This window comes from Lonchura striata, chromosome 2, assembly GCF_046129695.1.
Source record: "Lonchura striata isolate bLonStr1 chromosome 2, bLonStr1.mat, whole genome shotgun sequence".
Classification (NCBI taxonomy): Eukaryota; Metazoa; Chordata; class Aves; order Passeriformes; family Estrildidae; genus Lonchura; species Lonchura striata.
Genome location: NC_134604.1, coordinates 8,163,563 through 8,188,640, shown reverse-complemented (window position 1 = coordinate 8,188,640; position 25,078 = coordinate 8,163,563). Strand labels below are relative to the sequence as shown.

Below are 25,078 nucleotides of genomic sequence, written 5' to 3'. Positions count from 1 at the left end.
TTTCCTCCTCTGAACATCTATGTCCTGTTTTTTGGGTACTGTTATGGATTCAACTAGTGCAGTGCTCTCTGTTTCACCCAGAAAAAGAATTGATAGTCCCTGCTTGATGCTCCATTTGATCTCTATTTTGAATACCTTTTATTTTGTCTTTTTTTTTTTTCTTTTATTTGTCTTGGCCTTTGAAGTGTTGAAGTTAATACTTTCTTAAAATATTTATTTCTATAAATCAGGAGCATTATCAGCACTTTTAACGCCTCCCAGGTACCCATCCTTCACCTTAAATTAAAGACTTCTCATTGTGGCTTCAAAATTAGTTGCCATAAGAATATGGTCTATAATGTTAGAAGTCTTGACTGAGGCCTTGGGAAGACTACGCCACAGGAAAGAAAAAGAATACTCTTTAATATTAAGGCTGATTTTTAAAAAGTATGTCCCTAGGGTGAAAAAATTCAGGGAGGAGAAAGACACATTCAAAATATTGCTAAAAATAATCTTCAAGTATTTTGATGAAATGACTTTACAGAACTTGAAGACAGATCAAAAGTAATTATCATGTGTGTCAATATTTTTTTTACATTTCATAACTTTCTGCTCTCTGAAATAGAAAAAAAGATAACCTATCATTTATCTTATAAATAAAGGTGAAGGAAAAGATGAATCAAGTTAAATATTTCCTATTAGAATATATTGACATATTTTATTTTGTTTTTCTACATCTATATTAGTCTTTGGGAGAAAGAAAACAAAAAAGATAATTTTGAACTTTAAACCAGAACTTTTTAATCTTAAAAATATTTAAATAGAAAATTTAAACAATTTCAAAACTCTCTCTGCTTTTTTAAATGAAAATTAAATGTACACATTTCTTTGCAAATAACTTTATTTTTAAAGAAATAGCCTTTTTTGAGGCAAAATTGTCAAAAATATTTCCTGCTTCCTCTATCATGTGACAAATGTATATTTTGCACTTCAATTGTTGTGCGTGTGATGTTATACAATGTGAAACATTAACAAATTATCAGTTCAAGATGTGAGTTTTCATGTTCATTTTTAGAAAATTAAGTACATGATATTAGAAATATATGGAAAATCTAGTTTCAAAGGCTTTGACTGTAGATAAGCCTCATATGCTCATGGATATAAGACCAGTTAAACCATCAGAAGTGGTGTGCTTATTGTGATTTACTTGAGGTCAGTATGTGTTATACAATTATAAATATATTATATGAGACCTGCACACAGATAGTTATGCTGCAAATAATCTTGAATACAGCCATGCAGTAATTGCTGCCCAGAACTTTCACCTCCTTTGGGTTTTCCCCCAGTGCCTGGAAACCTGTGCAGTGCATTCTACAGCAGAGCAGCATGAACAGCAGCAGAACAGTCCTTGGGATACCAGGGTGTTCCTCAGGAAGGTCCCATTCCCTACTGGCCAACAGGATGACTCTGACCATTTGCCTTCTTCCAAGCCCTCCATTAAAACAGGGCTGAAATCCCTTGGTTTTTTGCTGCTTCCTAATATCATCCTGTTGAAATGTTTCAGTGTTGTTTAAGGAAGGCTAAATGACACAGCTCTTAGAAGGCTTGTCATTCAAAGTGATTATACTCTGCTTTTTACAGGTCTTGTGAAGGAATATCTGCTTTCAGCCAGAAATGTGAGCACTGTGCCTTCTATTCTTGTGCAGGGTCATCAGCTGTGGCAGTAGCACTGAAGACAAATATATCCCCTCCTCTCCATAACTATTTATATTGTTCTAATTGAGTACTTCAGAGTTGAGGTTGTTTCTGATCAGTGCTGATTCAACTACGGGATGTACAGAAAAGCAAGTATGTTCCGAATATTATTTTCACTTTTTTGTGAGGCAGCTCGGAAAGGCTTTTATTTTGAGCTACCCAGTCTCTTATAGAACTGCCTTCCAAGTCCAGGTGATTAAAGGGATATTTTATATCTCTGAGCAAAGAGGTTTAGCTGTTCAGGGGAAGAACATGAGTTGCTCTCTGTCAGTAGCTCAGTAGAAATGCATGTCTGTGTGCAGTGCTGTTGACAGACACTCCCTGTTAGCTTGGGACCCTGTTGGTAATCTGGAGCATGATATCCCATTTTGGGCACTGGACAGTGAGAAGGGGGCAGAGTACAGTGACAATAATCAGAGATCCTGATTTACAAGGAATGTTTGAATCAAGTGGAGTCATTAGCAAAATGTGTTAGGAAGGACAAGAATAACTGATGGTGCATTGTGGACACACAGAGGTTCCCTTGTGCTCTCTTCAGCCTACCTTCCCATTTCCTCCACCATTTTCCACATTCCCTATTACTTCACCCTGCCCGCCCCAACACACAGTTTTCTAACTTTTCAAGGGGAAATTATACACAGTGCTTCTAATTGTTAAGCTTATAAAGATTTGATAAGAAAAATTTAACTCTTTTCGTAACAACTAACGTCTCCTGTTCAGCAAAATGATTTCTATGGCAAGAGCTACTTAGGGGATGACATTGTTAAAAGAAGTATTTTCAAACTTTATCATGGCTCCTATTTCCAGCTGTATTTTCTGGTATAGTGTCAGAATACTTCCATTGCTTTCTGAAATAACAAGGAACAACCTTCCTGGAGCTCTTGGTCCAGGAGCAAAATCTCTCTGCTTTATTTTTTTCTCCATCCATTGTTCTCATGGGTAACTGAAATGTACCACTGAAAATTCAGTGTGAGTCTTGCTTCAGAAAAGCTTAAATAATGGGAAGTCCTTATCTAGCAAATTCTGGATAAATGACAAAAAAAAAAAAAAAAAACAAAAAACAACCTAAACAAAAAAAATCTAAAAACAACAAAAGAAACCCTCAAAACCACCCAAACCCTCTAAACCCTAACCAATTATTTCTGCTTCAGCATGGCAGCTTCCTAAGTGGCTAAGAAAGTGCCCATGGGTAGATCCTGTTCTTCTAGGACAGCTGAAGATAAATTAGGATTTGAATATTGTGGTAATTTTGTTTGTATTTTACTTTAGCCTTTTCTTACCACTAATTGAAACAGACATGTACAATGCTAAGAATATGTGTGTAATGCTAAACAAATCCCTTTGTACATAAACCGTGAGTACATGGAGTCTGCATTTTGCCAATGGATTCAGTAACAGACTATAATTAAGATTTGAGAACACATAAATGACAAACCCTTGATAAAAAAAGGTGACCTGCAAAGTCTTAGTGTGTAAGCTAGAGCTGCACGAGGATACTTCCTTTAAAATACGGTGGATATTGGACACTGAGAAATGCATCAAATGTCACCAAAGTTATGCAGATAATTTCTTGTCCAAAGTGTTCAAAGTAATGTTCAGATTTGCTCTTTTGATGAGAATGGGGGAGTTACTAGGGCAGAATATATCCCATAATACGATAATAAACACCTGCTCCTCCTGAGCACCTGGGTGTCTTCCTCACCAAGTCCTGACTGTTTGCTTCAGTGCTCTACAAAGCAAATTTACAGACCCTGTTTGCCAGGAAGTTCTCAAACTGGAAAGCAAACATAGGATAGAGACAAAATACACCAGGGCATCCAAACCAAGTCTAGTAGAGCAAATAGAAAACATCAACAAAAATAAATGAAGTGAGGCAGCAAAGGGTGTGTAGGAGATGTTTGCTTTCTTGAAGAAAATGAAAAAACAATTCCAATTTATGTTTTGAATACAACTGAGGGGAAAAAAAAATACAAAAAAACCCCCACATGAAGGACAGGAAAGAGGTTGGTAAAGTAAAACAATATAATTCACGATGGAGTGAAGACCATGTGGTCTTAAAATATAGCAAGAAGGATGCTAGAAATAAAATTTAGGTGCAAGCGGGTTTCATATTACCTACAGATCACTAGGAAATGTGAGGTTACTGAAGGTGTGCATGAGAATCTGTGTGTGCAGTGAAAACTGGAATTTTCCAAGGCAAATGAAACTCTGCAGTTAAAGACATATCTAGATGATATTAAAATATGACCAACTGATCACCAGATCCTGGTTCATAGCTGGATGAAAATTTTGAAAAATTCATCTTGTTGAAACTGTACAGTAGTACCACAGAATGTCAAAGAGGAATCTTGGAAAGGATTTCTAGTTTTTCTAATCAGTACCTGCTTATTTTTAAGCAGTGCAATCCACTTGAGTGGTGTGGACTTTGAATATTCTTTTTTCTTTTAATCTTCTCAGGTAGAAAATTTTCTTTTTCTTTGGGTTTCAAAAAGAAAAATAGAACAAAGAACAAATTACTTTCTTTAATGAACTGTTTGTTTTCTTATCAGCTATAGCCTTCCCAAGTTTTTCCAGCTTTCTACTGCTGAATTCAGCACAGGTGGGTTTTTTTCAGGTGTTAGACAATACTTTTGATGCACCCTGAATTATTCTGGTGTGTGGTTGGTTTGCCAAGGTGCTGAAAACTTCTATTTGAACACCCTAAAGATGACAAATGAGGTCAAAATTGTGATGCAATCCATGCAGGAAAGAGGCAGTATCTGGTCTTGCTGTTGCCCTTCTGTGCTGGGTTTCTATTTAACTCAAAGCATAATTTATCTTCTGAGCACAAAACTGATTTTTTTTTGTGGCAAACTGTTATTATTATGTTACTTTTTAAAAATCAAGAAGATATCAAGAAGACATGTTATTGCCAAAAAAAAAAAAAAAAAATCACAGAGAAACAGTATCCAAGGGATCAGAATTAAAAATCTGAGTTTACAGTGGATTTTGAAGGACATGAGGGTGTCTACAGTAGATGTCAGGCTTGTGATGAGATTGTAGAAATTGAGGAGCAGAGAAGGAAACAAATAGGGGTCTCTTGTGACCAAAGTTATGAAAGAGAGAGGAGAAGGGGACACCACAAGGAGGTGGAAAATCCTGGGTAAGATTTCAATGTTTTCAGAGCGTACCCAAATCAAACCTCTGTGGTCTCTGACATTTTGCCTGGTACAAACCAATGAAACATTCCATCCAAGAAGTGTATGTTGAAAATGTAATACTGCATTAGAGTGTGCTCCTGAGTAATGAGGCAGTAAGGGGTGAGGAATTACTCAGCCTAGGAAGTGATTATGGTGGCATGGGAGACTGATGATGTACAGCTCTCAGACCAGAAAAACTGGTGGATGAAATTAGAAGTGAAATTGCTGCTTTACTCTGTCTCTGAGGTGGCATTTCTGCAAAACAATAAAACCAAGATTTTTGGTACTAAGAACCTGAAATATGCTTCCCCCTGCCTGCCAAATCTCAAATGTCAATATTGCTTTCAGAGATACAATTTTTAAGATGTCCTGACGTGAATAATGTGTCATCTTACAGAAAGTCTTCCAGCCAGAACAAAGTCATTTTCCCCCTTATACACAATATGGGTAATGAGACACAACTGAAAACAGGAAAAGAGCTTTCAATGGGAAATATAGGAACTACTTAAAAAAATATTTACAAAACAGAAGCGGAAGCATCAGGCCCATTATCCTAGAATTAAACTACTAGTTCAGCAGTTTTCTGTTTATTTTCTAGTCATGAACATTGGTTTCTGGTTTTCTTCTTGCTAGCTGTAGACACATAAAGCTTCAGTTAAAACAAGAAAACAGACTCTAATTTTTTGTTCTGTTGACTGCGTAACAACTGTTCTCTTCTCAGCAGTTTAATGTGATATCACATTAGTAAGAAAAATGACCTATATAAAGATGGTGTGCACCATACCCTGGTGGAAAATATGCCAGAATAAAGTTGAAAGGATTTATTTCCAATGCACTAATTGAGAAGAAGTTAGGAAGGACTAGTGGTCTTGTTATACAGATGATTTTAATTTATTTGGGTCTGCTGATTATCAAACACTTCAGGCTTTACCTCTGAGAAGAAAAAAGTGGTATCAAAGTGATTTCCACCACCTTATTAGCAGTGGGAAAACAAAAGACCTGGGTGTTAAATTAAGAATTCAGGTTTAAAATAAAAAAAATTCTGTATATAATTCCCATGGGTTTTTTAGGAGATTTTTTATGTGTTTTTCTGTAACTTACTGATTTATCTACTGCTCTTACTTTTGCTTTTCTTTAGAGTTCAACCTCCAAAAGAATAGTGCATTTAAAATTCAGCATTAAATTAATAAAGGCCTGTCATATGAGAAATCTGGAGTGGCATCACTTGTTTTTTTATGTTGGCCATATCTTCATTCTGAAATCCAGTTGGGAAGTTTTTTTTCTGGATTTTGAAACAGTCCAATGCTCCCTTTAATACCACTTTGGGGCATCTCATATTTTTCCTGCCTCTCTCTTGATCTGTTCTGCTCAATCCCTTCCTATTGCTCATTTCCAATTGTATTCCTGCCTATTTTTCCCTGTTGGAAAACTTTGCATCACACATGCACTGAACTCTTCTTTGTTTACTAACTTTTGATTGTTGCTTTTGCAAAGATTTTGCTAATAGTGGTTATGAAGCATAGCTTTAGGGTTTTTCAAATAAAGAAGTGTCATAAGGCATTTCTGTTCAATTAAGTTATTCAAAGTTTATCTTTATGCAGGTAATTAAATGAGATCCTTGTGTGGTGTTTTTGCAGTGCTTTAGTTCAGCTCGGTCTGTCTTTACTCATGCCATGCAGTATTTTCTAACATTTTGAAATCATCCCTTACTTTCATAGTTCAGTTGTAGCTTTTCAAAAATTTCCTGTGGTTTCTAGGATAAAAAGTTTACTTACTGTACCTTCAGTGGAGGCAAAGAAGTAGAAATTAATAATCATTCATTAAAACCTTTTATGTTGTTATATTGTTCTCAGGTACCCATTCTTGGAGAGTTTGGGAAATATTTCCATAATCTGATGTTAAAAGACAGTTCAAGAAATGAGGCAATTTGAATTTATCTTTGGAAAAGCCTCTCTGTCCATTGATGGGCATGTAAATGTGCCTTCTTAAATAAGTAAATTAGATTCCTGAGGCCGAGCTATAGGAAAATTATTGCCCTTGGTTTTGGGCTCTTGTAAAGTGTGTTATTAAGCTTGAGGAAAATTAGAGGAGGATTCTCATAACTGACCTGAAGCAAATTTCAAAATTCCCACCTCACTCTTCTCCAAGAGTTGAAGTAGTGCATAGTCACCATATGCTTTGAAGTCTACATTGCCTTTTATTTAGGGACAGTCTTGTATGACTCCAAACAATGACCTTCTATATTTTAATCTGGGAAGAACAACTTCTGTTGTCTCAGAGAACATATTGCCCCATGATATTTGCTGAAAGTTTATACATAGCAAGGTTCTCTTTTATGTATTTTGGCATACATTTTAGTCAGTTTTATTCCTGGAGACCACCTCCTACGTCATTATAACTTCTATTATAAATCTAAGAAAAAGTCAATATTCCATCTGAAGGACTAAGCTAAATGTAGAAGTTGGGTCATGCTTTACACATACAGTGCTCATCCTATGAAGGATGCAAAAGCAGCCATTTTTGTGTGTTTCAAAAAATAGCCCAAGCATATAAAATAACAGCTGAAAAGATTTGCACTCAAAAGACTGTCCTTTGCTCTTCCCACATAAAGTTCATTCCCACTTTTCTGCTTATTATGAGTACACAAATGGCATTCTGCAAAGCCCTCTTGCATTTTTTCCAAATGCCAGTCGGATAATACATGAAGAGCTCCTCTTCATATCAGAGATTGGACTGGAGGTGAAAACCAGATGTGGTTGGAATTGCCCTTGTGTAGTTGCAGAATAGCATTTCAGAGCCAGTTGGCCTCATTGGAACCTGGAAGCACATTTACAGTATCTTTAGGGAGCATCTGTCTCTAGGAACTGTGATTCTCTGTTTTTTTTTGGAAGAGCCTGCTGTATTGCTTGTAAAGAATTTCTAGTATTTCATTACTGTGGTATAAAAAATGAGTAATTTTTGTTTAGGTCTACAAGTATAAGGTGGAGCTAAATAAATCTAACAGGTGCAGGTTTGGCTAAATAATTCATTATAAACTGAATTTGCAATTGCTAAATCATCAACCAAACTATATAAAAATTTGGGAGTGGCAGGAAAATGATTGAGCCCTGAGGTGTGTCTATATATTTATATATATATTGCTTCAGCAGTGTTTTCTTGATATTTTTCCTCATAAAAATCAGTGGTTTTGAGACAGCTTAAAATAATGTATATCCTGAACTTATTATATGAACTCTTGGAAGGCAAATCAGCACACATTTTGTGAGCTGAATTTTTAAATTATAATGTCATGCTCTGTGTGATGGCTTTCAAGTTGTGTGGAGCTTAGATTTACAGGTACAGGTAGGGCAGTAGATAGAGCTTGTAGCTGTGCAAAGTTTTCATAAATCCTATAGCAATAATTAAAGCTGATCTGCTTTTTCATGCTAAACATTGTTCTGAGATTTCAGTATGTTGAGAAACATTGGCTTCATAAGCAGTCATGTGTTTCTAATTCAGCAATTTTAATTACAGGAAATTTAATGATAATGAATAGTAACAAAAAATAAAATATAAAGAAAAAAAAAAAAGACAAAAGAGAACTTAGTTTCCATTCCAAGAAAAGAAGCCTTTTGGTAATAAACTGGTGTCTTTAATTAATTTGTTTTACTTAGAGCATATATGCTAACTATTAGCAGCAGTCTTTTATTTTATTTTTGCTTTCCTTTTTAATTTCTCTTTGGTTCCCTTTTTACAGCTACAAATATCTATTTAATAATTGGGGAAACATGATGGTAAGGTGTGATCCTAAGCAGGAAGGCAGCTGGTGCCATAAGAGTTTGGTAATAGGATATCAGATTTTGTCAGTGCTATAAAATCAGTAATAAACTTAGGCAAGATTTTGGCCCTGCTGAGCAAGAGTTTTGCCATTGATTTCAGTAGAGCCTAAATTTCATTGCTGGGGTGTGATAAGTAATAACCTGAGTCAGAGACTGTGGAAGCAGAGGAAAGCTGCCTCTTTGGCTTGTTTTGCTGAAACATTTGTGGTCTCTGTGTCTGTATCACAGTGGGATCCAACCTCTGCCATTTGTGCCTTTCCCAGCAGAGAATTTAATTATGGAACAGGCACAAAGGTATGTAGCCTTCCATTGGATGGGTTTCCTTTTGTTTTCCAAAAGTGGTGGGAAAACTGTTTGAAGGAGTTGCTGATGCTGTGTCCTCTCTGCTTTAACTTTTAATAAATAAGACCTCGGTATCCCAGTTTTGTAGGACATCAAAGAATGAAATCTTCAGCAATTCGCATCAAATTGAGCATAAGGATGATAAAGTGTAGGATCCTAGGCCTGGAATACTGGCCAGTTAAAATACCAAATCATGCAATTAAAAATAAAAGACAAATTCATGCTGTTATTGGGGAACTGTGGAGGTCATTTGGTCATGGTGATTCATTTGGCCAAGAGCAGCAGTAGCTTATATTAGACAGATTTCATTCAAAATTGTCTTTGATGTAGAGCATAATCAATTACCTCTGGTGATCCTCATGTCAAATGTTATAGCTGATGAATTAGCTTTACCTAACCCCATTGGTGGATTTATTTATGGCTGCATATCCTGGCAACATACATAGATTTAGGGCATTAAGAAAAAAGTCAACTGCTAAGTAGCAGCTTGTCTGGTAGGCACCTTTTTTGGAAATAAAATCATCAAATATCAAAAATACAAATTTCCAAAAGACTGCAAATTCCAAGTAGTGTCTGACAGTCACATTTTTAAATTAAGATGTTTAAAAACATCTATTGAATTAATTTTGAAATTGACTGCAGCTTCCTTTTAACTTCATTGTAATTCTACTTGCAGTTTAAGAGATGTTTCTTCATAGCCCTTTTTTTGGAATGTTCAGTAGCAACAAAGATATTAGAAATTTTAAATATGGTAAAATTTTTAAATCTATTTTGAAGTCCAGAGTGTTGTTTGAAGAACAAATGAAAACCTAAAGGGCTTGCTTTTCACACTTGAAATGCCTTAGGTTTTAAAGAAATTTCAATGCTTTCCTTTGAAACTTACCAAAAAAAATCTGATATTTTTAAACCCCAAGGATCTAATCTGAATCTCACCCAGTCAGTTCTGGTTTCTCTGTGCATATTTATAAGCAAAGATCAGGAGACTAAGATAATAAGAATTTCTGCCGTCTTTCTTTTTAAGTTAGAACATCTTGATTTGTTTCCTTATTTTGTTCTTGGTGTCATGCCCTCAACTGCCTGCTAAAAATTAACCAGAAAGATGGGAAGGCATGTTTGCAAGCTAATGAACTTTAGCCATTTGAGTTTCTGATGTTCAAATACAGCACATTATGTTCATGATATGTGTACAAAACTAATGTGATACAGTACAGAAGGTGGAGCCAGGCTCTTCTCAGTGGTGTTCAGTGAAAAGTTGATAAGCAATTATATTTAAAGGCAACTTGAAAAAAATCACAGCTTTTTACTTGGGGTGGTTAACATTGCAGCAGGATGTTCAGAGATACTGTGGAGTGTCCATCCTTGGAGATATTTAAAATCTGATGGACACAGCCCTGAGCAGCCTGCTCTGAGCTGATCTGGCCCAGTCAAACTCCAGAGGTGCCTTCCTGCCTCAGTTTTCTGTCTGAATCTGTAATATGGTCTTGGCTAATACAATAACTTTTAAAAATGTAGGAGATTGTAAGCTAATAGTCTTACAGAAACATAAATCAACCAGATTCTGAAATTGTATTAGTTGTACTTACATGATGTAAAATATGTAGATAATATGTATTTTGGGTAGTATTCAAAGCCGACCTTAAAACAGAACTTGGTAGCTCCGTTCCTAAATTAAAAATCAAAGTATTTTTGCTGTTATCATAAACAAGAGGATTGTGAAGACTAAAACCATAGAAGTTGAAAAAGCAGAAAAGTCACAATGTTAATACTGTGTTTAATACCATGTCCTAGAGGCAGACATTAACCAGCTGAAAAACACTTAAACTAGGATCTTTTTAAAATGCTGAGTTGCACAAATCATTAATAAAATTGATGTATGTTTGCTTTCCACTTTCTTTTTTTTTTTTATTCCATTAAAAACGTGGTTTTGCCCTTGAAGCTGCCCCCGTCTTTTAGGAGCTGTGCTCTGTCCCTGATTCTGGAAAGTTTGGTGTGCATTTATGTAGAGAGTTAAGGATTTCAGTGGGGTCCAAGTGCAATATGATGATGTTGTTAACATATTTATTTTCATACTGGGATGCACAGAGAGCCTGAGCCCAGAGCCCCTCATTCTGTTAGGTCAGCACAGAGCAGGAGACTTTCCTGCCCAAGGAGTTTCTCTCTCAAGTCAGGGTGAACTCCCCAACAGCTTCCATGCATGACAGTGGTATGCTCCACCTTCCCCCAGCTTCCTAAGGGGCACTTTGGGGTATAGATTTTTTAGGGAAACTGTTCTTGAAGGTAAAAGGTACACAGAAGAGAGGAAAATAAATTAAGGAATGGAGTTATGACCCATTCGGAGTGTCAGAATGAGCAGGTGGAAGAGTGTGTCTGATATCTAACACTTGGATAGTGTATTTGCATGCCAAAAACTGTTTTAAGAATTATTAATTGTTATGTACTTGCAGTAGTTGATAATGCAAAAATTCATCACTTCTTTTTTTTTCTTTCTGTTTTTTTCCTTTCTGAATTCCTAGGCTGATATTCATCATGCCGATAGCTATGAGAGACACGGTTTCTAAAATGGTGCCCTTTTGCTGCATCATTAGCTAATGTCCTCATCAGTAAACAAAGAAAAAAAATCCCAAATTTATTAACAGCTCTTTTGCCTTTAAATTAGATTGCATACTTAGTATGTGTTTGTTTATTTTTTTTATTTTTAACTGTAGTTTAAAGCAATAAACCAAAGCTTTGAATAGCATACATGGAGATGTTTTAATATATTCATGAGTGATCAAAATACAGTACAGAAATCACATATGCTGCTCTGTTGCAACTTTCAAGGTTCAATCCATCATTCTGGAACCCAGGGGGCTGAGATTTGACATCCTGCCTAGAAACCATACTTCAGATTGGCTGGAACCATGCCATCTCATGTTCAGGTTAAAAGAGCAGCTGTAATTTGTCTGGGTAGCACTTTAACTATGCACAGCAAATTGTAAAACCCATTTTCAGTAATAAACTGGAAGATAAAATAGGTCCATTTGCTTCATTTCCTGATTCATAGAAGATTTTCATCATTTTGATACAATACCACTTGGAGTTTGATGTTACAATGATGTAGATTTCTGTAGCAATTTTTCTCAGATTAGCAGTTTTATTTAGCCTATATACAGTATGTAGAAGATTTCTCTTTTGACATTTAGTGGAAGCCTTTTTCTATTGTTCTTTGGAACTGAAAATATGAGAATAATTTCATAGTAGGAGTTAAGTTTATATGTGATTGCCACAATAAATAAACCCCAATTGTACTCTTTTTCAGTTGTAAATACCAGATGTGAAAATACTCTATCCTGTCCTCTTTTTTCCCCTTTTATGTCTTAGTGTGGCTTGCTTGCAAGGGAGTAGAAATGTAAGTATTCCCAGCAACACAGTGAGATGTCTTTTATATATATATTTTTATATTTTTTTTCTTGATAGCTTTGGTTTGTAGTTATTTTATATTTCAACATTTAGTGTTTGCAAGTGTGACTTGGACTAAGCAGCAAGAAGGGAAGGGATGGGATTTTTCTGTGTCATTTAGGACCCCAAGAGAACTCATCCCAGGACAGACTTTCCTCAAGGGATTTGCCAATGAGCCCAGTTGTGGGCAGCCAGATCAGAGGTGGCCCCTCTCACCTTTACGTGGAGGCTGTGGGTTTTGTTTCAATTCTTTTTGGATGTTGCACTGTTTGAGTTCCAGCTCTTGATTTTGATAGAAATCTGCAGAAGCTTTGCGTGCCCAGAGACTGTAAGAAACAGCTTTAAATACCATTCTACCTCAGTGAACAAGTAATGGCTCGACCATTAAATAATTAGCCAACCACCTTTGCATCCTTGGTACATTACTTCACCAGCCTTCCTAAAAATGTCAGATTGTTGGGTTTCCCTTTTCGCAGAGCCATTCCTCTACCTGCATCTCTACTTGGACTTCTCTCTTTCAGCTCCACAGACCTCTCTCTTTTGGGGTATGTTTTCAAGCCTCAGAGTTTGCTAAAACAAAAGGAAAACCCCCTGTCACTCTTCCTAAGCCCTGTGCCTCACCTCTGAGCTGAGGAGCCCCATTCACAGGCACATCTCTGGGTGCTGCCCATGCATCACCATGGTAGCACCAGGGAAGCCTCTTTCCCTTACCCTTCCTCAGTACCACGGGGCTTTTTGACACTGTTGGCAAGATGCTTGCCTCTGGTACTCCATTGTTGTAGCTCAACCTACCCTACTGAAAATAAATTCTTGCAAGATGTTTGTTTCCTTTAGCCCTTTGAAAATGCCTCTGTATTAAGAATTTATGGAGCTACAGTGTACTTGTATTAGGCATGTAATTTCCTGGGGTAGCCAAGCTAGGGAAAATGAAATGTGTTTCTGTATATTCCATCTCCCCCTACCACAGTGAAGCAAGAGCAGGCTGCAGGGTAGCATTGTGTGTCTTGGTGACCACACAAGCACTCAGTATTCACTGGAGACTTGGAGGTATGACAGCTGCATATAAATATGCATAGTTGGAGAGATCCATGCTTGTGTCTCGTTCTAGGGCTGATTGGCTGTGCTGCTGCCCCTGCAAATCAATGAGCATTTCCCTCGTCTATCAGCTGCTCCCTTGCTTGGAAGCAGACAAAATGGTTAAAACACCAGCAGCCCACAGAGGGCTCCTGAGTGAGGGAGACTTGTTTGCTACAGCACTCAAAACATTTCCCTGAATCTACAGTAGCTCTCTGTAGATGAATTTAGCACTCAGCAGATTAATTTAGCTCACAGTGTGCTGGATTTAGAAAGAAAAACTAATATAGATGAATACATTCTGTTCAGCCAGCATATTTTGTTTTGCAACAATACACATGTCTTATTTGAACTGCAATCTGGTTGGAAAGCATTTTGTGAGTGGTGCATTGGTCATAAAAATGAGTCATGCTTGCTCATTTTTTAAAAAACTCTCATCTACTGCAGATTGAGGAAACAGGTATTGAGCAATTCACTGGAGAAAGTGTTGGAATTTCAGCCATCTCTGATGAGCTCTGGGCAGTTTTTAAGGTAGACTTTCATATTGTGCTGCAAAAAAAGTAGCAGCTTTCCCTTTGTTACCTGCATATCTCAGTATGTGATGTGCACCACCCTGCTCATTGTGGCTTGGCTCATCTGCCTTGTGGGCAGGGTTTCCTTGGAAGCATCTACAGGTTGGAAGATGAAGGTATATCCAATAGCTGTTGGGAAGAGCTTGAGTAGGATAAAATCAAGATACAAAATCCATTGTTTCATTTCAACCTTTAACTTACTTTCTTAACCTAGAACATGTCACAAGGAATGTAGGACTAGATTGCTTATGGGTGATAACAAGGTGGCTACTTGATTACAATAACAGTCATGTTTACTATTTCAGGAGCTAGGAAATTGAATAAAAAAGATAAAGATATAAACTAAAAATATTTTAAAACCCAGGAGCTGATGAGATCATTTGAACAATTTCATTTGAACATAAAATGGTCAAGGAAATGAAAAGAAAAATGCTGTGATATGACAAGCTGGCTTTTGAAAATATTATCCTCAGTAAATGAGTATCTTATAGGAAAAACTATCTCCCAACACAGCTTCCAGAGCTTTTCTTGACCAAGTATTTACACTACCAGCAGCAGAATGATGATTATAAAACATTCTTTCAGTCTCAGCATTTTTAAAAGGAAAAAGCCCCACATTAAAGAATGGGTTGAAGAGCAAATAACTCCTCTTCAATTGAGTTGGTGCTGTACAGTGCAGATCTAATTTACTTGGGAGGTTCTCTGCTGTTACTGTGATGACTGCTTCATTGTAGTGATTCCCAATCCTATTTAATCAAAGGACTACTGAACCTTTTGGAGAACACAAACCAAAGATATTCCTTTAATGATAGTGCAGTGGTTTTCTTTTACCAATAGATAGAAATGAAGCAAAACTTTGGAAGCTCTTACGAGGTTTGTTTTGCCCACTTGTTTGTGTACTGCCTTGCATGTGCAGAGATATGTGAGTGTTTTCTTCTCTGTTTTTAAATCCTACAATATTTTTGGAGTTTATCTTGTGATACCTTACAGGCTCCCAGCAGCTTTTAGTCAGTATGTCGAGTGCTGCAAGGAAGACCACAGAAAGCTGGAGGTGTTCCTGTGTTTGCCAGGTGCCTTGCCACCAAACCACAAAGCATTCTGTGCCCAGTTGCTCTTCCTTCTAGATTGTAAATTCTGCTTTCAGTGAGAGACTGCAAAGTGGAAATCTCCCTGGCATCATGTGGGATTTTACCAGCTCTCTTGTGAGGAGGATGAGGCAAAGTGGTGCATCTGCAGGACATGCAGGTGGGCATGGTGACTCGCCATGCCTTCTGCCTCCTCTCTTCCAGGAGTGGGAATGTCTTAGGAGTAAGTCCTCCTCCTGGAAGAGGAGGGAGCAACCACTATGCCACAAAGACCACTCTGGGAGCTGCAGGAAGGGGCTGGAGAGGGATTGGCACCACACTGTCCTGGCAGCTCATTGCCCCTGGTTTTGCCTCTGCAGCCCCCAACTCCAGTGAACAAAGGATGAAGATGCAGAAGACAGGAATTTTTCTAAGGAATGTTTGGGACACAGGAAGCAAGGAGAGGCTTCTGCTGACTGAGGTCCAGCTTTTTTTTTTTTGGTGCTAGTTTAAAGTCACACAATCTTTCCTTTTCATTGACTCTGTTAAGGTGGTTTTGTGGTTAAATAGGAATCATGGAAAGCTAATTGTAAGTCACAAAGACACAACTATACTTCTACAAGGACTTTGTGAATGCTGCAAGGCTGAGTACCCTAGACCACTAGCCTGTGCAAATGTATTGAGGGGGGATTAGTAGTTAGCTTTACTTTCAGTAGTCTGACATTTTTGCAAATAGACCAAACTTGTCTTTGCCATGGGGCAACACCAGAGCATCCTGCTGCTGCAAATCCTTGCCTTCCAAAATCCACTTCATTCATGTCCTCCTTTCAGGGTTTTCTGTGTTCTTGGCAACAGATGCAGAGGAAATTAAAAGCTTTGCTTTGAGACTATCTTCAAACATGGAGGCCAGTTTCTGAGAATACAGTTCTCAAAACTTCAGTTTTTATTGTTTTCTGTGCTTTCCTGACAAGATTTCCTTGCTGTGGCAAAGTACTGCCATCTGTAAGATATATTAAACTAGATACATTTTAGTGTGTTTGTACTTGAGAATACCATACTTACGGCGTTGTTATGGTTAAGATTGTGCCAGACTTCAGGGCATGCAGAGGCTTATTTTAAATGTTTAGTTGGTTGGTTGGATATTTTCCTCTTTTGGTTCAGTGTGATCCAACTTAAAAGTTGCAGCTTGGGACACATCCATAAATTGGGCTAATTTAATCTAGACATGTTATACATAAATGGACATTGTGGCTCTGATGTGTACAGGGAAACAAGGGATAACATATATTTGCAGAACTGACTTGTCTGTACATTATAAAATATAAAGTGTCCCAAGTAGTGAAGCAGTGGTGCTTCTATAGAGCCTCATAAAGAATATTTGTTGTTGTATTTATAGAAGCTAATGGATCTCAAAACTTCCTCTTGATCATTACAGTAGTTTTTATATTTTTATACAAAAACAGTTTCATGATCATATTATATGAGTTAGGAACATGGTTATTTCTTCCCTGGAGCATAACTGGCCATTTCTTCCTATTCCTGTGATATAATTTTAAGCTGCTACTTTCAACATTCTTGATATTGCATAGTAGGTTATAAATGCTAAAGTGAACTAGATAAGAGATGTTTCAGCTGTGCACAAGCCATGCTTTGTTATGGGAACAAGACCAAACAACCAATATAGATGCAGTCTAAGTTGTTTAAAAGGACTCCTCATTGTCATTATTTTCATCTTACCTTGAGAAACTTAGAGATAAAATAATAGGCTATGGTTGACTACCTCAATACATGGGATGTTGAAAGTATTTAGTATCAGAGAAGCAGATACCATGTTTAATAAAGTTCCTGCTGTTTGGAAAGAATATTTTTGTTTTGAAGTTCATATAAGCTTGGATATAGAGGTTTTACAGTTTTAGTCCTAGGAAACAGAAATTTTGTTTAATGAGGTATAAAAATATTTTAGCTCCTGAAATATTATTGGTTTACTGGAAATATTTTTTTTATTATTTTGTCTGCATTAGACACATGATTTACAAGCAGTATTTGCCTCTGTCACTTTTTCCTCTTCATTCTCCTGTCTCTTCCCCTCACTTCAGCAAACTTACCTGTCTGATAGAGATAATAATTTGTAATAACTCTGTATCTGAAGATTTGTACTGGCAAAGTCATAGCAGTTACTTCTGGCTGCTATCTCTGTGTAGGCAGTATTTCTTCATGATATAGTGGAGCTATCTCATTTAAACAGACTCAGGTGCAGGAAGAAAATCCCAGTCTTCAGTAAATAAAGTGGGTATCACTGTCCTAAATACAGCAATGTTTAGAATTTTTATTTTTTGCTCCATATTTGATGAAAGCTTTGACAAACAGTGTTGAATAGTCTGGTGTGATGAGAAATATTTTCCCAAGGAATTAAGAAGAAAAAGAAGAAATAAGATGATACTGAAAACAGCATGGATTTTACAGTTGCTTTGGAATTCTGTACACAAACCCCATGTAGCATGTTTCTTTCTTCTCTCCTTTATTCTGGGGTGTTTTTGGGGTTTGTTTTTCTTTTTGCATATGTTTATAAATACAGGAACATCGATTTTTATATCAAAGACTAAAAAATGCTGCACACAGCAAAATACTACTGGCTAATCAGTTTCTGTCTAAAGGTGTATAGGGGGAGGAAAAGACACTCAATTTTTTGCTTTCAAGCCAGCCAAGATAGCTCATCTATGCACAGAACATTCCAGGGGCAGCAGGAGAAAATCTACGTACATAAGATTTGCTGAACTCTTATCACTCAGGAAGTGGGAGGAATGGTCTTTAGATTGGCATTCTAGTCTGGGTTATCAGAGACTTAGTCCTGGTTCCTGAGTTATCACAGATATCCTGATGTTAAGTAGCATAAGTAGTTTTCCTATGCCTCAGTTCCCCATCAGGTAAAAATAGGGCTCTCTTAAAGGGCTGTTGTGGGCATAAATACCTAAAGCTTGTTAAGTGCTTGGCTTATTCAGTAAGGAAGCTTGTCTAAGTACCTCAAAGCACAGTTTAGGCTGGAATGTGTATATGTGGTATCCATGCCCCAGGGATTCATTAATATCTTGGGAGACAGAGGCCCAATGAACGTTAGAGGATGGAAATACCAGCGATGCACTGAGCTGCTCTTGTGTAAGAACCAAGAGACACTTCTTGGTGGAAGGCAGTTCTTTGAGCTGTGGCTGGACATGACTAAAGTAGAAAAATATTGAATCACTTGGTCCAAGGAGATGCCAGGGAACAAGAGAAGGCTCTTATGAAATTCTGCATTGAGAGAGGAGGAAGTGGAGGAGCAGCACAAGCAAGTACTTTATAAAAAGAAATATTTCTAGAATGGATACTTCTTTTTGGAAGTCAGACATACAAGAACAAAATGGAAGAGAATCAGGCAACAGGACATAACCACAGAAGGATTTTTCTTCTGGTAGACAATATAGCTCAAGACATAACTGGGAAGTTGGAAACGGAAAGGGAAAATATGTTAGAGAAGAGGGAGAGAGTAACAGTAGCAGCTACTGAAATACTGATGCCAATTTATTGTATTTAACTAGTGAAACAATAATATTGTGGATGAAGTTGTGCAGAGAAGGACATCACAGAAGGATCAGAAATCAGAAGATTTATAGTTTGCAGCAAAAAAACTCATTTTGTGTGAGAAGATTTCTGTAGTAGAATAATCACAAGAAGAGTAATTATTGAAATACTTCTCTCCAGCTGAAAAACCTCTGCAGGGAATCTGTTTTAGCGGAGGAAGAAGGGTGCTCTAGAGATAACAGAGCTTTTCCAAGGTTAAAGGCAGAGGTCAGGGTGGTGCTGTAAATTCCACCAGCTCCAGTTGTCTGCGCCGGGCCCCAGGAGGAGACCTCGGGCTGTCCATGGGCGACGGAGCCACGGCTTCTTCCTCTGTCAGGAGAGCGCAAAGTGCGTCCTAAGTAAGTGCTTGGCCATGGAGGCAACAGGTTCCTGATGCAAAAATAGTTATGGGTGGGGGATGTGACTTGTGTGGAAAAATACTGACAGATGAGGCAGTCAACAAAAGGGAAAGCAGCTGGGATACTGAAGCTGCGCCGGGAAAGATGAGCTGGGATTTTTCTAAGAACAGATATCAAAATTTTAAGGTAGAGAATAATCTTTAGGAAAAAGTGTAAGTACAGAAAGCATCTGACTGGATTTGGAAGATGAAATTTTCGAGAATTATCTTTGAGAATGGCAGGGACTAGATGACTTTTTCCTTGTTTTGTGCTTTTCTTTGCTTTCCTAAGACAATTCAATTTAATAGGAAAAAAACCAAAAGTAAAGAGTGACATGTCATCCCATCTCACCTCCTTTACAACACTATATGCAGATAGATTTGCTAGATGAGGTATTTGTTTGGTTTGCTTGAGGGGGTGAGCAGCAAACAGAATATAAATTTCTCCTGTTTAGTCACCCTAGTGAAAAAATGAGCAATTTGGCATTTAGTTGTCAGGTCTATGTACTGTTCCTGTACAAACCTTGTTTAAGAAGGATTTAAGTAAATACAAATGAAGTACTGAAAGCATAAAACATCTGGAACATTTTAAAGATACACTGAAACATAATGCGATTATTTTCTATTGAGCTAATTATACCTGTTATGAATTTTTAAAAATTCCACTTTGTAGCCATTATTATGTTACTTGTGGCTTTTCTATTCTTTGAAATTCAGCTTTCCATTCATGTGGTATATTGAAAAATGTTACAAGACAAATTACAAAGCTCAACTGAATCAACGCCAAAAATCTTAACCAAGTTACTCTACTAGATAAATAACTAATATAGTGCTTACTCTTCTGTGGGTTTTTTTTTATTATTTTTTTAATCAAAAAGAAATGCTAATATAATAAGCCACGGCTGAGCAGGATGTGCTTTTTTCTTTTTTTCTGGAGTGTGGTTTAATGGAGTTGCTCTGCACCTACAGTGTGTTATTTAAGATCAGTTTGTGAGCTACTATTCCTGTGTAGCATTTTGTATTCACCAGTCTGGAACAGGATAGCTTTGCTCCTGCTAGAATTTGGATTTGGAAGGGTTTCTTCTCCATGGGAGAACACTCAGGACCCTGGAGAAGTTGCAGGGAACAAGAGGAAAGCAGAAATCTGCAGTTTGCCTACTGAAGGGAGATGAAGAGGGTGATTTCCAGGGGGGTTGCCTGCCTGTAGATCTGCTCTGGGTGCTCCAAAAGTAGCTGCCACGGGGAGTGAGCTGCAGGGGATGCTGATTAAGTGGGAGGTGTGGATATGCCTTCCCATCCTCCTCCAAATGCAACAGAGGATTCACTTCTCCCTTTTTACGCAAAAATGGGTTTACAGTGCAATCTGACCCCTAGCAAATATATTAAAATCAATACTGGTTTAAATATTTTAGAAGTAAAAAAGACTTAAAAGACTTTGTCTATTCTTTTTGCAGCAGTGACTGAAACTACTACTAACAAAATGAAAACAGCTTTGTGTTGATAAATTGGTCATTGCTTGGGTACAACATGCTGTAGGACTTCGACTGCAATCAGCAAAGCTAATGTTTGAGTCTAGTTTTATCCCTAATTTAAAAACTGAAGTGAGCTTGAGGCCTTAGAAAGTAGAATAGATCTCATTGGGGAAAGAAAAATTAAGTTTTTACCCCTAAATCAGTCATAATTTGCAAAAAAAAACTTGAAGAACACAAATTCATTTAATAAAATATTTGATTGACTTTTCTGTATTATGCTTTTAAGACAACCATTCACAAAATAAATTTTTTTTTAGGAATTTGAAAATCCATATGATGAAAATCCCTTTAAATAGTTTGTGATTTTTATCACACAAATGAGAAAGAAAAGAAAGAGAAAGAAAGAAAGAAAGAAAGAAAGAAAGAAAAAGAAAGAAAGAAAGAAAGAGTTTGGTTCCTCTCATACCTTACTATTTGCTTGAAATACAAAAAATACCATGCACCATTTTTTGCCTACACAATTATCCAGTCCAGTTTTAGTAGTATCTGAGGTATTAGTGGGTGACTTCTTATGTTTTTTTTTTCAATTAAATATGACTTCTCAGTCTTTTCAGATTGAACCTGTTCAGCTGGAAACATACATTAAAAACATTTTTAAACATTTTAAACATTTTTAAAAACACATTTAAATTCAACAATTGTCAGCATTTTTGATGAAATTTAGAGGATTTTTTTAGCTATTTTTTGCATGCACTTATTACAGTCTGCAGTATAATTAGCCTTTTCCTCCTGAAATGTGTAAGTTTGTTGAGTAGAGTTGCCAGTGTCCTTGAAGCATTGGGAGCATCCTGGGAACACTTGTTAGGTTCAACTGGTTGTATTCTAGGGAAGTGCTAGGGATAAAAACTGGGAAAATAAACGTCATGTCTCCAAGAGTGAGGTATCATGGTATATCTGAATCCACCTTGAGAACAGGAACCCGATTCCAAGATGGAAACCGTGAAAAAAAAAAAAAAAAAAAAAAGAGAAAAAAACACTGCGCAATGAAATCTGTGCTGTCCTGAAATGCCTTGATGCTACCACAAAGGTATTCAACTGTGATGTTTCCTGTTTTCCCAACTTTTTAAAGCAGACATCTAAACTGATAAAATTTCTTTTATCCATGGTTAGGTAGATGATGTACAAAGCCATTTATATAGGAAGATTTGAGTCCATAATAATAAAATAAAGTTGATTTTAATACTTCAAAAAGTCCTTACTTTAATTATCTAGTGTGGATTTCTGTTGGCTCTCTGTTCTTATTTCTTTTCCCTTTTTCACATAAATGGGTGTGGAATGGGATGGAAGAAGTTCAGGCATTATAATGTGAATTCCAGGATTGTTTGTGCTGAGCTGATCTTAATGTCTACAGGATTAGGGTCAGAAAAGCCAGTTCAATTATATACAAACATCCAAGAGCTAGAGACAAGGACTCCAGCTACTGAGAAAAGTAACCCCAGCACTGATGAGCGCTGCAAAATAAAGATCCCCCAGAAACTCAGTTAATGGCATCTTTGTTCCTAACCTGTGACTTTGTAGAAGTCCTGATACTTCAGGTTTAAAAATTAACAATGTGGACCTGAAGTGAAAATAATACTTTGAAAGTGGGAATGAAACAAACTCTTCCCTTTTCATCTTCCCCAATGATTTACAGGCAAACACCACCCCAGGCAACTTCCGAACTTCCATAATTGCATTGAATTCCTTGTTAATTGGGCTTTTCTCTTGCTTTTGAGTTCTTTCTTGAGTAATGCCTGCTTTATAATGACTTGTGTGCAGACAATAAATGTAGAGATTTAATAGGATGAAGGCATATAAAGATATTTAGCCCTTAACTCCCATTGAAATCAATACCTTTCCAATTCTTGTTATGACTTAAAATGAATATGCATAAAATAGGATTATTATTAAATGTTTGAGGGATAAAAAGAAAATAAAAATACTGTTCTCCTCTAAAGGGATTATGAAAATTGTATCTTTAGAACTGCATGGTAATTGTTCCTGTAACTTGATGCCTTTTACATCATATGCGCTCAATTCGAAAATAAGAATTTGGTGACTCTGTCTGGAAACTAGAAGTGAAACTTGCTTCATTTCTTGCTTGGACATCATCACAAGTTAAAAACCATGTCTTTCATCAGACTCCTTATGATGCCTGTTCCTCCACAGCAAGGGGGGAAAACAGTTTGTTTGTACTTCACTAAAAGGTAAAGAATTGAAAATATTTTCTCTAAGCAAAGCAGAGATAAGTTGACTGAGGAGGAGTGAGCAGTATCTTTTGCTCTGAAAAAATTTGTGATGCAAGTAATGGAGGAAGTGGAGCTGCTGCTTTTTTTCTCAGAGCAGAGTCGTAGGTCTGGGGATTTTGGCTGGTTCAGGAGTGCTGGCAGCAATGTCAGCATCAGCAGGGATGGGTGGCCATCACAATTCTAAGACCTGGCCAAATCTGCAAATTGCATCCCATCTCTCATGAGTGCATTTACTCTTGAGAGTTTTCATGCACATCACGTTGTTACTGAAAGGAACAGCAAAAGTACCCAGAAGTCTAACAAGGAAAGATAGTTTGCTCTCTAAACAAATTTAATGATCAGAGGCACCCATGCTTGGTACTGGAGTCTAACATGAGTGACTGAGGTTGGTGGGACATAACTGGTGACCTACAACATGTCAGGAAAAAAGGGAGATGAACAGTCAGTGGCAAAGTCTGTTGTCTTTTAGTGCACATAGTGATAGTCCTTCTCTCCTTAGTCTCCTTAAAAGAACAGATTCTGGTTATGTTTTCTGTTGGTTTAGATCTGGGGGTTTTGGGTTTTTGTTTTTTTGTTTTTTTTTTTTTTTTTTGTTTTTTTGTTTGTTTGTTTGTTTGTTTTTGTTTTGTTTGTTTGTTTGTTTGTTTTAGGTTTTTTCATAGTAGTTCTAATTCCCATGTGGGACCTCAGAATAAAGAATTATTAAGCAAATCTTGCAAAAGCACATTCACCAGTTTATTTTATCCTTTATCCCATCATCAGTCATCTTTTCCCTGTTTTTGCATTTGCTCAAACTCTCTTGCTGTTAAACTGAGCAGAGAAACTGTTTTATCTACAGGTACATGCACAGTCCAGTGCTGCAAACCCAGTAACAGGGCTCTGGTTATGACTCACACAATAAGTCTTTCTGAAATAAGAGAGATGTCCTCAAAAGTCACAAACAGGCAGATGGCTGAGGAAATTGTGAAGACATGGCCCTTTCAGTTCAATGTTGTCCGACCTAAATCATAGATTCTGAATTAAGATAAAAGTAGCCTGACTGCATCAGAAAGTTGTTAATGTAACAAGAGAAACCTTTATTTTAAGCAATAAATACTTATTTGTATATAAATATTCAGCTTTGCTAAATACTGGGCTGATTTGACAGACTTTGCATGTTATCTGTACATTTCTTGTTGCTGTTTGTTGGTCTATGCCAAATTTCTCAGCATCATGGTCAGTAGTTTCCCTTTTAGTGAAAGATGTAAGCATGTTGGCCAACACACATGCATGGAATGATGTTCCATATGGCAGAAACTGCTGCCTCAGATGGCTGGTAGAGAGGTGAAAGAACTGTCTTTCTGTCTCACTATAATCCTTTCCAAGAGTCTTTTGTTGACATTGTTTTTACACTTCCAGTTATAAAACTTAGCTTCCAGAATCCAGGATTGAAACTGTGTTTCTTCCTTTGGGGTCAATAAATGTCTGGTGAAACACTCCCAAAAAAACCTTCTGTCACAAGAGTATAAAAAAGGATGGAATGTGCTGTCAGTTATTCCCTGACCTTGAGGAGGATCATCTGCATCTTCCAGCAGTGGAGCTGGTGACAGTGGCTGGCAGATATCATTCTTCCTAACAGAATTTCTGAAGATTATATCCAATCCAAACACACTCAGGTATTCACTTATCAAGAAAATTATTTGCAATATGCTCGGTGTGTGTTTGCTACTGAAACCTTCAAGCAGGGCCTTGAATATATAAAATCTGGTGTAATTCTGGGTCCTATGCAAAAAAATGAGTCCATGTGGCCCAAATTATTCAGTTTTCAGTCTGATTTCTTGGCATCGAGAAACTCATCTGGGACAATGTTATTCCTGCAAAGGAATTTGCTGAACTTGAGTTGTGCGGTGTTTGCAACACAGTTAAAGCATTCATGATTAGAATATATGGACCATAGCAAACTTATCACTGTTTTTTTCTATGAGGACTTGAATACTACTTATTTAATGTCTCTCCAAACCACAGGTCAATCAATGAAATTTCACAACATACCAGTGCTTGAACTTTTTGAATGTCTTTCTGCACAGGCTCAAGAGGAGGAAATACTGTGTGACTAAGTAATTAAGA

The 25,078-nt window shown here is 37.1% G+C and overlaps 1 protein-coding gene across 1 annotated transcript in view; it reads left to right on the top strand.

Moving 5' to 3' along the window:
• LOC144248939 (uncharacterized) overlaps window positions 1-25,078 on the top strand; it is a 141,592-nt gene that overhangs the window by 52,458 nt on the left and 64,056 nt on the right. The window lies entirely within an intron of this gene.